This window comes from Python bivittatus, unplaced genomic scaffold, assembly GCF_059951505.1.
Source record: "Python bivittatus isolate LINGU-HERP-01145 unplaced genomic scaffold, Pbiv_v1 ctg000220_np1212, whole genome shotgun sequence".
Classification (NCBI taxonomy): Eukaryota; Metazoa; Chordata; class Lepidosauria; order Squamata; family Pythonidae; genus Python; species Python bivittatus.
Window position 1 is genome coordinate 22,586,048 of NW_028277048.1, and position 14,943 is coordinate 22,600,990.

The 14,943-nt window shown below is 47.2% G+C and overlaps 1 protein-coding gene across 1 annotated transcript in view; it reads right to left on the reverse strand.

The window, feature by feature from the left end:
• NCKAP5L (NCK associated protein 5 like) overlaps window positions 1–12,829 on the reverse strand; it is a 42,913-nt gene extending 30,084 nt beyond the window's left edge. The window contains exon 1 of the mRNA XM_007421244.4: window positions 11,853–12,829. The gene's annotated coding sequence lies outside the window, so the exon portion shown is untranslated. The remainder of the gene's footprint in view (window positions 1–11,852) is intronic.
• Between the last annotated feature and the right edge of the window lie 2,114 nt (window positions 12,830–14,943).

A 14,943-nucleotide genomic window follows, 5' to 3' on the forward strand; every position in this document is an offset into this window, starting at 1 on the left:
AAAAGAGCCCTGACCAGCCTGATTCTCTGTCATCGCCCAAATTGGCAATTAAATCCAAAGGACCATGCATTAATGCCCTCCGTGGGATACAGCCCATGGGTCTGGATGCCACAAGTTTGGCAAGTGAAAAAAACCAAGCATGTTATGCAAGTTAAGCATAATATACACATCTTTAAATGACTAATCCAGATAATTTCAACCAGAATCAGTGCAGAAGAAGGCCCAGGGGAGAAGAGAGTGAAAGAAGGAATGGAGAATGAACACTACATGGCTGGAAATGCTGTGGCCAAACTGAAGCCCAAACAAAGGGCCCTTGCAGCAGCACCCTTTTCAATCAATACTCTCATTTAAGCATAAGTTATCAAGAATTTGCTCTCCTCCACAAGACTGCTTAGAAGCAGATGCCCTACCGTATGAGCCTGAGCTCCAGACACACGTACATATCCTCCCCACAGACATTCAAACAAAACATAAAGAGGGCTGTAGAGGCTAACCCTACCCCATATGAGGGGCCACACAGAGTTAAATGTCCTTCTTTCCAAGTCCTGACACTGAATTATATAGTGGCTGCACACAGAATCCAGCCTTATGCATACAGACTGGAAAACCAGATGGCCCCTGCCCTTTTCACTGACAGCAAGTGCACAGGAGGAGGATGCAGCCCTGGGAATTGGGCTACCCTCCATGGTCTTACACTGTCTTTGGAGTATGGGAGGGATTCTTTGAACAAAATGTCTAGTAAACCATTTTTGAGGATTTAGAGACCAGGATTGGGTTCATATGTTGTATAAAGCCATCATTTGCTTAACCATAGCTTAGTGAGTGGCTTGGTTCACATATGCTGTTATTTGCAAGCCACTTGAAATCCTTGGAAATGGAGCAGCCTAAAAGCCAAATAAATGAACAAATAAATTGGATCCTAAACCAAATCTTGGTTCAGCCACTCTCCATATCATCAACTGTTTCTCCATTGCAAGGCTTAGAAACCTTTCAAGAAACTTTCAAGACGAGTAAAACTGGGGGTAATGTGTGACTCTTAGCTTTTATATAGAAGGCCACATTGCCATTATGACCTCAGTTTACAAATTCATACGCTGTTGCCAAGCGCATGATACAAGTAAGGTTAATGAGCTGTGAGTCTGTTTCTCTAACACTGAGAAGTTCAGCCATTTCGCTCGGAGGGTGGATGTACCAGCATTGGGTAGCACTCAGCAAAGTCCCTGAGGACACAAAGAATCCTCTCATGTCATTTCACATCTTGGCATGTTCTGGTGTGAATCATAAATATGTTTTTCGTAAATTCTCAATTCCACTTCCATCCATCATGTATTTGTAAGCCTTTTGCTCGAGGCTTGCTTGTGCTGTAGTTTTGCTGTGAAAAATCCATTACTCAGAATCATTCCATCAAGGTAAGAGACGCCGTGCTGACTCACACCACCAGCCCATCTCACTCAGCAGCTTTTCTCTTTCCTGCAGACAGAGGTTTTCCTCTGTTTACCCCTAACAATGGTTAGTCAGATGCTTGCATTTTGCTCAGCCCTCTCCAAGAAGCTACATTTTCTGCTACCTGGCCACCGCTGCCCATCACAATGCCCCGAGGTGATGAATTTTGCAGGTTTTCCTAGCACCGTATCTTTCGTCTTGCACTTTGCTACGTTCCAAGAAGTGAGATGTGGCACTACATGTCATTTGGGAGCCAAAAGCAACTTCTTCAGAACTGTAACAAAGGGCTTATTTAGAAGAATATTTAAGCAGTTGAAGGGAGGGGGGAGGATCAACTGGAAGCTCAAGCTGGCTGTCTAAAGAGCTCATGTCCCAAGCTGAATTTGGCCAAACATACAAAGGAATCATTCACAAATTCAGAAACACACAGAGAGAGGGAGATTTAAGAATCTCAACCAGATTGCCCACATTACAATTTGGGAAAATTCAGCAGCAGGAAGTTAAAAACCAAACCAAATAAAACAGAAGAGCTTTCTTTATTTCTAAGCCCGGGTCCCCCGTGCAGAAAGTTAAGAGGGGTCCCATCTCCTCTCAGTGCACTTGGAATGGGGCAATTGGTACCAAGTTCAAATGGCAAAGCTGTGTCTGGACATGAAATAAAACAAAAGCCTATGTTGCTGTCCTCTGAAGACCCAGACACAATAACTACTACAGCGGCAAAAATAGCAGCAGAGCCTCAAGCAGGGATACATCTGTTTATTTATAGCTTTCTCCACACAAAGCAGAAAGGGGAAAATTGCAGACAAGGAATGAGTGTGTGTCCCACATGCAAGGCCCTTAACCATTTTATTCTCACGTGATTATCCACCTACTACTCTTGGTAAAAGCAGGGGATAAGAAACTTGATGCCCAGCTTTTTATAGTGTTTTCACTATAAAAACTCTTATGTGTAGTATCCCAGCAGATCCGTGTTATCTCTATATTAGAGAGGAATTTGGGAGGCGGCTGAGAACAGGGGCTTGACAAAGGCTACCTAGCAAGTGCATTGCAGAGGCCAAACAAATTTTCCCGGCACTGGTTCTTAACCCTCCTCCAATTCATCACTAACGTTAAAGGATAAGCAATCTGCACCACATTTGATGATCAACTTAGCTGTTTATTTAATCACCAGTTTTATCCTGCCTTTTCTCCAAAGAGCTCAAGTTAACATACATCTGCCTTGCCCCCCCCCCTTCCTCTAGATAGGAGACAAGATTAATCATTGATCTGAACCACATCAGAGTAGCCATTGAACCCTGGACGTTCTGGATCAACCAGGAATTGAACTCAGATATCCCTTCCTGTAAGGCAGTGTTGTCCAAACTTGGCCACTTTAAGATGAGTGGACTTCAACTCCCAGAATTCTGGGAGTTGAAGTCCACTCATCTTAAAGTGGCCAAGTTTGGACAACACTGCTGTAAGGCACTGAAGACCCAGTTCTGCCTAAGCACTGGGCCAGGTGGTTAGTTGAGCCTGTTTTAGTGGCTTATGCGATTGCCTGCAGAGAGCATCAGTTATGGATACATGAGCTGCCTCTGATATATTTTTCTTGCTGTTTATGTTATATTCTTGACGTTTTTAGCTGGTTGCTAGCCACCCATAGTTGCATGGTGAGTGGGTAGCCATGTAAGTGGAATGAATGAATGAATGAATGAATGAATGAATGAATGAATGAATGAATTAATGAAAGCATCACTAGTCTGGTGCACAGAAACATGACATGCCTTAGCTACAGCCTCAGGAAGAAAAGCTGAATGTGGAGAAACCAGTGGAAAAGCCCATGAAAACAGAACGTCAGGCAGAGGAGATGATTCTCAGTTAAAAATGAGTGGATGTGCTGCTGGTGGGGAATAAGAGAATGCTTTAGGAACCAACCTGCATTGAATCAGGGCAGTATTGCCTAGGGAGGCGAGGAAGATATAGGCGACCCCCACTATCCTTGCCAATAAGCATGATAGCTGGGGCTGATGGGGGCCAAAGTCTAACGTCTGATGTCGCCTACCCATGTTCTTCATTGAGTGGCAACATTCTCCAGACAACTTTCTTTCTCAGCCCTACCTGAAGATACCAGGAGTTGAACTTGCTGAGATGTCTGGCATAGAAAGCAAATACTCTGCCCTAGCACGAGGGGTTATCTAAACTACTTGCCCCTTGTGACATACAGTATCAACAGAAGCAGGAACCTACTCTTGTCTGGAGGGAGCCAGTTTGTATTCTCTTTCACATTGTGACAGCCTTCCCCAGACTGGCATTGCCGAGATGATGCTGGACTATAACCTCATTATCCTCTGCTAGTGTGGCCCATGTGGCCCTAGATGAGACCAACACATCTAGAAGCCCCAGGCTGCAGAAAACTACTCTATAGTACTGTACCACACTGCCGGGAGGGTTTCTCCACCATTATTTCATATTAGTACCATAATAGAGTTAGTACAACTAGAGCAAAGATGCAATTAACAGTTCAGTAATGCACTCCAATCCACCCATGCAGCTCAAACACTGGCCTGGATATCAACAACATCATAGTCAGGCCGCTGCACTTGCACACTGTACATTTCAAGTGTCTTGTTCTTCCTTATTTCTTTCATCTTATTTGACACTCAGATTATGCCATGAGTTTTAATACCGAGCCTAGATTCCCCTCCTGTTAGACAGCACATATCTTAAAGCTTTCTCCCTGAACTGCTTCCTTGAGTTCCAGAGTTTTCACTGTTTGGCTGGGAAAGGATCCAAGATCTTTAATTCCCAACACAAAGGAAGATTCTTTTATTAGATTCACACCCTAATGAAGCCATCTAACCCCTGGAATAACCAGATCAGAAGGTGTGTGTGTGTGTGTGTGTGTGTGTGTGTGTGTGTGTGTGTCTTCAAATCAGTGTTGACTCCTGGCGACTGCCTAGACTAGTCCCTGCAATTTTCTTGGCAAGTTTTCAGAAGTGGTTTGCCATTGCCTGCTTTCTAGGGCTGAGAGTGAGTGATCGGCCCAAAGTCACCCAGCTGGCTTTGTGCCTATGGTGGGACTAGAACTCATGGTCTTCTGGTTTCTAGCCTGATGCCTTAATCACTCCATCAAACTGCTCTATATCTCTTTTTTATTAAGGTATAAAAAAAGATTGCTCAAACAAGAGAGTCAAGCTCAATGCTGGTCCATCTTCCCCATTCCCAAGTTCCATCACATATAGACAAAAGAACATCTAAACTTCTCACACAGAACCAAATTAACTTGGTTATCTATTTGCAGTTTCCCCTAAAGCTGTGGCAATGCCAGCCTCTGCATTCTCCAAACAACACGCCTGGAGCTATAAGCACACTTAGTCTAACAAACCCACCCGTCTAGGGAATCAGACTCCACAGGACCCTCTAGCAAGCCCAAGTTAAAGAGTGCCCGAATTCAAGACAAGCACAGCACCATGCCCAGGTTATACAGGACATTTTGTGTGTGTGTGTATGTGCGCGCACCTTTGAGTCAGTGTTGACTCCTGGCAACTGCCTGGACAAGTCCCTGCAGTTTTCTTGGCAAGACTTTTCGGAACAGAACTCACAGACTCCCAGCTTCTAGTCTGGTGCCTTAATCACTACAGCAAACTGGCTCTCTTATATATGGCATACCTCCTAATAATAAAAGGTTGTCCTATATTTTTTTTCCTTTTATTTTTGTAAACGTGTCCTGTTATAAATTTTAATTGTATATTTATTGTTTTGGTATGTTGTGAGCCACCCAGAGTCCCCCATTGGGGGGAGATGGGTGGGGACAAATTTAAATAATAATAATAATAATAATAATAATAATAATATCTCTACTAATAATTAGGTAGATAGGCAAGTATTGTGCTGCTGATATTATGAAGAAGTGCTGGCTGGAATCACAGCACCACCAGCTTTAGGAATTAAGCGCTAACTACTACTATCTTCTCCTACTACCTACACTGGAAGGTATTGCTACACCAGCCTCCCAGCCTCCCCCCCCCCAGCTTCACTTGAATTAACCCAAAGTTTTGATCTCTTGTTTCCCTGTTATTCTAACATCCACCTCCCCGCATCCCGTTTTCCCCCTCCCCACCCTACAGTAATGGCAGGAAATGGCACCACATCAACCAAAGAACGGGGGAAGTGAGATGCTGTCTGTAAGGAAAAGGAAAGCCAGCAATTGTGAACAGAACAATGGCATGAAAGGAAAGTGCCCCTGTGTCTCCCCCAACCAATAGTTCCAGTGGGGATCAGGATAAGGAACCTGGGAAGGAAGTGGGGCGCACAAGGCCCAGTGACTTAATCGAACGGGAAAGAGAATGTCTTTCTCCCTCCACCATTCCAATGATGGCTATCCACAAGACAATCCATGCGCAAGCTTGGCCCAAAAGGAGGTAGTTTGCAGAACAGCTTAAACATCTAAGTAAACAGCGCACGACTCCACCGGTTGGCCTCCAAAATTGATCTGACCAGACACGACGCAGTCTAAACTCTAGCTGAGAGGAACAACCAGGTGCCCAGCTTCATCTCGATTCAGAGCCACGTGTTGAAACCACGTGCGACAAGAAGTGAACTAATTCAATAAAACCTTTAGTTAAACTCGCAATAAATAGCCACAGAGGAAGTTGCCTACAGCATTCGTATAAGTCTTTACCTCCTTCTAATTAGCTCCTCCTTGGATCTGATTGTTCCGATGAATGAGATGAGTTGGGTGACCAAAACACCCCCAGTGAAGAAATGCTGCAGAATATTACACCCCAAAGTCAGATGCCTCTTGCATCTCTGCACAAATCACTCCTCTCAACTCACTTGCTTCCAGTCTATCAGGACAGGATTCTAGTGGTGCCTTCTATGGCATGCTTGAATGGGCAAATGGAAAACTGAAAACTAGGAGCCTACCTTTACTGGTGCTATAAAAGATTGGTAAAGCAGTCTGTACATGGAAAATGACAAAACAGGGGTTATATTTGTTAAGTTGTAATATTTTATGGAAAAGTATGTCCAAATATGCTTGTGTGGAAAGCAGTAGAGAAATGAATTAAATAAAATAAGGCTCTGATGACATGGAATAATAACAGAAGAAAAAGGAGAAAAACTCTTTTTTTAAGAGTCCAGATTGCCGCAGATGGGTGGGGGGGAATGGCAGGAAGAGAAAATCTCTTCTGAAGCCTCTCTTTGCCCCTGGATTATGCCACCTCAGTTGCAACAAAAAGGAAGCAACAGCATCACAGCGTCCCAAGCTAATTTTTTTCCTGAAGAAGCTCATCCTCCAACCCTTCTGGGGAAGAGTGGTGTTGCCTTACTCTGCTGCTTGCCACTGAGCGACTGTGCGAGAGGCTTGGTTGGAAAGGAAATTAATCCCCAAGATCCCTCTGCAATTGCTCTTGTGGAAAAACAAAGGACTACACATGGGATTACAGGCAGATCACTGCCCTCACTTACTTAATGTGGGCTAGGGGAACTGCAGGTCAAGCCATCCGGGGATGTAAAGTCGGAGGATGGCTCCTGTGGTCAGAAGGCCCAGGACACCCAGCTCCTGCAGCGCGGCCTGGCCTTCCGGGCCTCACTGCAGGCAAGGCGCTGACGGAGAGAGACCCCTCCATCTCTCGCAGCTGCCACCGAGAAAATGAGGTCACGGACTAAGGGGCAGCTGGCCAGGCAGCAGCCTTATGGGAGAGAAAAACTAAGAGCTTCCCAGAACCTCCTCCCTTTCCTCTCTGGGCTCAGGAGAGAGACCGGGGTCTCCAGATCCACAGACACCCAGAACAAGGGGCTACACTGACTCTGAAATACAGAAGCTGGTTTTAAAAGAGACTCCTCAAAACAGGCCTCAGATACTTGGGATGTGCTCAATCCCACCTTATAGGCATCGGCACTCACAGTTTCTTGCTTTTACTGTATATTTCCATAACAAATGTAAGAAAGGAATCGTTTTGATAGGTGCAGATTTTCCCAGGCTGCGACCACTGAACAGCTTCTTGATAAATAACTGTAAGAACATGCTCTTCTTTGAAGCTTAAAATTATTATTCTGCTAGATTTCTCACTCCCTCACTATAACCCTTCAAATCACTTGGTTGCCCTCCTCACATCTGCTCTGCTCTGTCCACCTCTTCCTGTTAAAAGTCTTGCATTCACCCACACAGACTTCAACTTCCTCTAGGAAAATTCCCGCTTCTGGATCCTCAGGCATAACCAGAGGCAGTCCTGCCTTTAAGCAAGGCTGAAACCCTAAATGTAGTCAAATGGGATCATTTGGGATCAGAACGGTTCCAAGGAGAGAAACAGACTAGAGCCATTTCTCTCATCAGACAAACTCCCAAAGCCAGATTTTCAGAGGGGAGGCAGCACATCAGCTACCACGGCTTTTACTTTTACGGCCATTATAGACTGATCTTCTGTGAGCACCCATGATATAATATACAACTATTTTGGAGCGGGGGCAACCTCCCCCCCACCGAAACCTGAGAGCAACCCAAGTAGATATGGCCAGGACATCACACGTTTACTTACACAGACCTTGTTCCAAGCAAGGATTACAGAACAGACAGTAAGATCAGCACCTGTCCCCCTTTCTCCCCAGCAATTCTGATTCTTACCAACAAAATGGCTGCTCCTACATTACAGGGCAGCAGTCTGTTGCAGCAACCCAGCTACAAACTGAGCTTGGCTTCTGGTTCTTGATGCAGCGGGCAAGGCAAGGCAAGGCTGAAGGGGTGCACGCCCTAAAAGGCCACTAGTTGCTCGCATAGATCCTAGATGCTCGGTTTGAAAAGAAGCACGGCTGATACGTCTGCAAAGTTGCTGAAGACACAACAGCCATTATTTCACATTCTCAACATAGAAGCCTATTTATGCTTCCTCTTACATGAAAATGTGGGCAACAGGTAAAGAAATTAAATGGGATTTCTTCTTTGGCAACATGTGTGGAAAGGAGGAAAAAGGATTTCTACACTGCAGGTTATGGATGGTGCTTACAGTAACTGCAGATGATATACAGGCTTGCAACCAGATTACAAGAACAAGTTCTGTCACCTACATATTTCAACACTTCACAGTTGTAACGGTTGTGGGAATGACCTTGGGAGACAAGGGGGAAGAGCCACAGCCAGGGGAACGTCAGTCGGAGAAGAGGCAGCTTAGCCCACAAAAGGAATGTGGGTCGGGTAAGCAGCTCAGAAGGGACCTTCCCTAGTTTCTTGGGCTGTAAAGGCGAGGGGGAGAGAGATATACTTTCAGACTTGTAAGATTCTGTTAACGTAACCTTGCGATAAAATAAAATTAGTCCATCTGGTCGTGCTTCCTGTCGGGACTACCTCACTAGGCTGACATCAATCTTGCAAGTCTGAAAGTACATTTCTCCCCCGTCCCCTTTACAGCCCAAGAAACTAGGGAGCGTCCCTTCTGAGATGTTTGCCACGCCCACATTCATTTTGCAGGCTAAGCTGCCTCTTGTTCCGTGGCTGTGGCTCTTTCCTGTCTCCCAAGGTCATACCCACATACCATTACAACAGTTCCCAACTTACAACTCCTGGGCTGAATAGCCAAACCAGAGTCCAAGTGAAATGGCTAATTAGTGAGCTGGAATCAAATTCTCAATGGATAACCCTGTTAGTCCAGACTGCAAAAGCAAGTCGGGGAGCACATTATGAGCTTTCTAACAGATGTGTAAAATAAATATACGGTACATAGAGAAGTGGGGCCAAATGGTCTTGAAATGCAAGCAATGCTATCTGTGATAGTTCTGGATCAAGTACAGATGGACACAAACTATTTTACAAAAATTAAGCCCCATATCATAGTCCTCTTCAGAACCTAAGCACGGAGGAAGGTAAGAATATGCTCCATAGCTTTTCCTCTCTACCCCACAGCCTCCCCATCCTTATTAACTGCTCAGCAAAAAATATGTTACTACATCCTAATGCTATCAAAAGATAGAATCTGTACACACACACACCCTTTTCAAATTACATCTCTATAAAACAAGAAGCTAGGCATGTACAACCTCTCTCTCACACCCATTACAGGCATTTCACAGATGGAAAAACCAAGGCAGAGATCTTGACAAGTTGATAGAATTCCCTGGCTGGGTTCACACAGCACAGCAAACAAAGGCTTCATGTGGTGAGGTAGCCAAACATGCTACAACTTACTGGCTGTGTCCACACAAAATGCTGCCCACGGCTAACTGAATAATGGTTTCATTAACTCAGTTCCCTGGTACTTTTTTTTAATATAACATTCTGAGCCATAAACTGAACAGCCTGGCTGGATTCATTCACTGCATGGAACAGAGTTTTGCAATCTCAGGAACTTTAAGATGTGTGGACTTCAACTCCCAGAATTCCCCAGCCAGCCATGCTGGCTAGAGAATTCTGGGGGTTGAAGTCCACACAACTTACTGAGGTTGCAAAACCCTGGCATAGAGCTACCGGCTTGCAGGCAGTTTAGTCTAGCATGCTGTGAGTCCATGCGGTGTGGTTTGGTTTTAGCTTAACCTGATGTGCAGATCCAGCTATTGTGGTTTAGGGCTGAGCATGCTATGCGAAGTCTGTCACCGCCTTGGAGATGGCCAGCTGATTTTTTTCACGGAGGCCTGCAGAGGGGCAAAGAGCGGGCCCTTCTGCCTATCAGGAGAGGCCTCTCAGCAAAGAAAGTTGGCGCCGATCATAGCCGGGAGAGCCATTTCAGGAGGCCTGCGCGAACTCAGCGCCCTCGAGGACGGGGGAGAGCATTCTGCTCGGTGTGTTCAGGATCAGAATCAGAGGCTGCAGCGAGGAGGATACTGCACTCCCTGGAAACCCAAAGTCCTGCGGGGCTGCAGCGCAAATGATGGTCAAAAGTCCCTCCCAGGCCAGACGGGCTGCTGCTGCTGCTGCTGCTGCTGCTTCCCCCGCCCCTCAACAGCGCGTGCCGGGTTGCAGCCGCGCCCTCGGCGTGTTTACCAAAACGGAAATCCACGGACCTTCCGAAGCCCACCTCGAGCAGGGCGCCGGGCGCTGCAGCTGCGGCGGGGCTGACTCTAGGCGGGCCGCAGTCAGTCGCCCGCGCGAGGCCGATGAGAGGGGAAGGGGCGCGCGCCAGCGGGCTTCAAAGGGAAGGGGTTGTCTTGCCACAGGGGGAAATCCACCCACCGGCTCCGGAGATTTCCAAAAGAAGTCGGGTGAGTGACTGGAAGGAAGCCGCAGAAGCGAAACTCCAGCACCGGTTCGTAGCAATGCCCGCACAGACGTGCGTGCGTGTGTTGGGAAGGGAGGTATCTGAACACTACTGGTAGGAAGCCGTGAAGCAATAGGCACGGATAACGGCCGGACCCCGTAACATTTTATTTATCGCAGTCAAGTAGCGTCCCCATCCAAGACTCGGTCGGCTCAAAGGCAATTTTTAAAAAGTCTGCCATGTTCATAGAAACAGTACTCCATTAAAACGTCGCATAACACAAAACTCAAACCGGCTCTAAAGCGAGCAGCAGCCCTACGACTCGCCCCGCGAACGCGGCGGAAGAGGAGCTGTACTTCTTTCTTCGGCCAGGCGGTCCCACGGAGCGCGACGTCCAGCTGCCGCCCGTCTTCCACGCAGCCCCCGCGGAATCCGGTCCCTCTGAACGCCGCCGCTGGGACCATCTAAGCCAAAACCGTCCTAAAGCTCAGCGCCGCGACCGAACGCAGCCAACTGTTGCTTACTTCGACAAGCCACGGTTGCAAATCATGGCTGAATGCCATATAATGAAAACAAACCCATCTGCAGGGACTGATTTCTAAGCAGACACGCAAAAGACTCCAAGGCAAGGAGCAGCTCCGCTTAAACCTCCACCTTACAGAGCCTGCATTCGCACGATACAGCTGAAGTCCGGCTAACTAACCACGTGTTAGCTTCGCGTGCTATGCGCGCCCAGCCCGCGGGTTAGTTTATGGTTCAACGTATCGCGCGAATCCAAACAAGGGGATTGAGCCACCCACGGACAAGCGTGTCGTGTGAACACAGCCACAGGTTCTGCTGCATGGGTATTCGCCCCAGACTCTGGGCCCGCGGCTTGCTGAAATAACTCAGCTGACTGGGTTCGTACAGCATACCCAATCTCGAAGCAGCCCACCCTATTTTAGCGTAGTCCGTAGGGAGAACTCGGCCTGGGTCGATATATTTCCTTCGGCGCAGATTCACCGGGCTCCCAACGAAGCCCGCTCCGGCTTCGGCCGCTGCAACTCAGCCGGAGCCTTAAGGAGCAGCAGGGCCCCGGCGCGCGGGAGCGGCGAGCCTCTGGCGCAGCGGGCGAGCCCCGCGTCCCCTCCCCGCTCCGCAGCCCTCCCCCGGCGACGCAGTCGGCCTACAGGACTGACCCCTCGTTCGAGGGGAAGCTCCGGGAAGAGCCGCGAAGGAAGAGGGCGCCTCTCCCTCCCCACTCACCCCGCGATGTCACTTGTGGCGGACGGGGGTGGCTGCCACCGAAACAGCCGCGGTCGCTCCGCAGGCACCCCGCGGCATTTCGCGCAGGCACCGCGGCGATCTCCCCGGTCCTCGCTTCCAAAGGCCGCTTCGGAAGAAAGTGATGTCATGGCTTTAAAACGGCGGGACTCCTCCCTGCATCCTGACCCGCGGCAGCCAATGGGTGCCTGGTCCAAGCTTCCTTGGCGCCAGATGTTTCTCATTTAGCAGCACCGGCGGCGGCGGCGCTCCTCGGGCTGCTCCGGGCCTAGTTGGGCGACAGCAGCTGCACGAAGGCAGCAGCGTTGAGGCTGCTGTGAGAGGAGAAAGCCTTGGCGCGTTGGAAGGGACAGGCAAGCAACTGCGGTGCTTGTTAGCTTTTCCTTTTGCTGCTGCTGGGCTCATTCTGGATCTCCTGTGTCTCCCTCCCAGGGAGGAGCCTTCTCTGGAGTCTTCTTAATTAATTTCTTAAGCCACCAATCTTTCCATTATTATTATTAACCTGCCATGTTATTAATATGGTAATAAGGGACTTGAGTACCAAGCCTTAGGATCAGCTGTTACAAGATTAAAATAAAAGAGTTGAGATTCTAGAGATCACATGTGTCTTCGATGTAGGCTTGCAACTTTTTCTGGGAAATATGGCTGTGTTCATACAATGTGCTCATGCTAACCTAGGTTTAACATGACTTTGCAAATGTATCTAATTATCCTAGTTTGCTCAATATATTGAATTATAAACTAAGCACCAAAACAGGGATTATATATACAATGCACCGAGTCACGAAGTAAGCAACTGCATTTTAGCCCACTAAATTATGCGAAACCCAGCGTTCAAATCCAAACAGTGCCTGGGTTTGTGCACCACGCTAAGCAATAGCTTTTAATAATGATTAAAGATTATTTAGTTTTTATTTAGAATTCACCCTTTGTGCTAAACCCTAATATTTTAAAGCCAGAAGTGTGCAGACTATTATTTTTTTTTTTTTTTTTATCTGCGCTCAGTCGTTACCGACTCTGCAGTGACTGCTTTGGACAAGTCCTTTGCAGTTTTCAAGGCAAGGTGTTTCAGAAGTGGTTTGCCAGAGCCTCCTTCCTAGAGCAGAGCCCAGCTGGCGAGTGCAGGAGGCGGGGTTTCCGTTGCTTTGCGCCCTTTTTGGGTGCGCCCGGTTTTTCACGCTTACCAGCAACTGTTCCCAACTCCTTTTTGCAAGGCGCCGCCAGCATTTTTCCTCCCACCGGAGTGAGAGTACCCATTTATCTACTCACATGAGTTTTCGAACTGTTGGGTTGACAGGAACTGGGGAGGAAACAGGAGCTCACCCTGTTAACGCGAAGGCTGGACTTGAACCGCTGAAGCGTCGACCATTTCTGGCCGGCAACTTTCAGCATCATTAAGCCGCTGCGCCACCGCGTCCCCCTGCAGACTATTATACAGCTTAGTATAATGTGAACATAGCCATTTTGTTAAGACAAAATCCTGCCCCTTCCTCATTAATTTCTTTCTGTGCAACTGCATGCACATATGGGAATACACTGACATCTTGGGTTTATATATTGTGTGAAGTCATGGATTGCTTGGCTGTGGTTTATTAAATAAAACAGCTGTGTTTTTACTGCCTATTATGTAGAAATTATGCTGCAAGTTATAATGTGCCCAGTGTCTCGTGTGAATCCAGCCCTTAAGTCATACAGGAATGTTATGACATTGTCCTATATATTCCAATGATTCTGTTCTAATTATGCCCAAGACTGTTTGCATACATCCACAGCCACGGCTGGAACACAGATAAGGGTTCCAGCTCCTGATAATTCAGCAAACTGGTTTGTTGGGGAACAGCTATCCTGCCCAATGTATCAGCCACATCTGTGGTGGTTGCCCAGGCAATACTTGCCAATCTTTTTCAAGCTGATACTCCCCCCCCCAAAAAAATCCACACTTGGATCTATCGTCTTCCTTGCCTGCTTTTTGTATTCCCATTTCACCACTTTTATTTGTCTTTATTGGGGGAGGGGTGTATACAAGGGTAACTGAATCAGCTTGGGTTTCGTGACTACTCTAGTCTGGAAGCAATGAGTAAGGTCAAACTGTCCCTTCCTTCTGAGCGTTGGTGATACAGAGACCCAGAATTACGAGTAAACCTATAACCAATGTTGGATAAAAGCTAGGTACACTCCTTTAAGTTCTTCAGGGGGGACCTAACTCCCATAGCTCCCTCCTAGTGCTGTTCATTGCTCAGGGTGGTGGAACCACAAGTAGTTAGGTGAAATATTTCCCCCCAGAAACAACTGCTCAGGTAAAAAGTTTGAGCATCACCAGTGCCCACTTTGGATCTTGCTTGTTTTACTATTCCAAAAAGCAGTTTATATATGTCACTCTCTGGAGGCTCCTTTGGGGTTCACAACAGGCCGTAAGTTTCAGAATATATTGAGTGGGGTGAGGGGGAAAGGAAATAGAGCTTACTGCAGACCAAAAGTCTCAACTTCAACAGATTTTCTCTGTAAACCATGACCAGCTTTGGCTTGCTCACATAAAAGGCTCTGTGCACCAGGACCCTATGATTTTTTTCAGACTGTGGTTACAGCTCTCCTTTCCAGGGGGGAAAGGTGGGGCTTGAGCTCATTCCCTCTGAGGTGAAGCATGTGCATAAGTAATGGTGCCCTGTTGAATCTTTATTAGGATACCATACCTAGGCTGCAAAAGTCCAGATGACCACTAGATGGCAGCCACGATATTGAAGCTTTCACCCGATTCCTACAAATCAAACCCTTGTTAGGGGGACCACCTGTAAAGGTGGGCGCCAGTGTTGGCACCTCTGCTTATTCACCTTAAAGGCATAGCTAGCAAAATAGGAACAACCATAAATATGAGGGGAGAACTGAATACCGCCCAACCCAGGGCAGTAAGAAGGGACCCGTATTGTACTTCCCCAGAATTCTTACATGTTTCTAGGCTTGACTGCAACTGTTTGAGGCTTTGTCATGCTTAGTTGTTTTTGCCATTCAGAGCTTCCATGAACAAGGTCAACAGCAGCCTGGTACTAACAGGAGTTCAGGACTAGATCTCTTTACT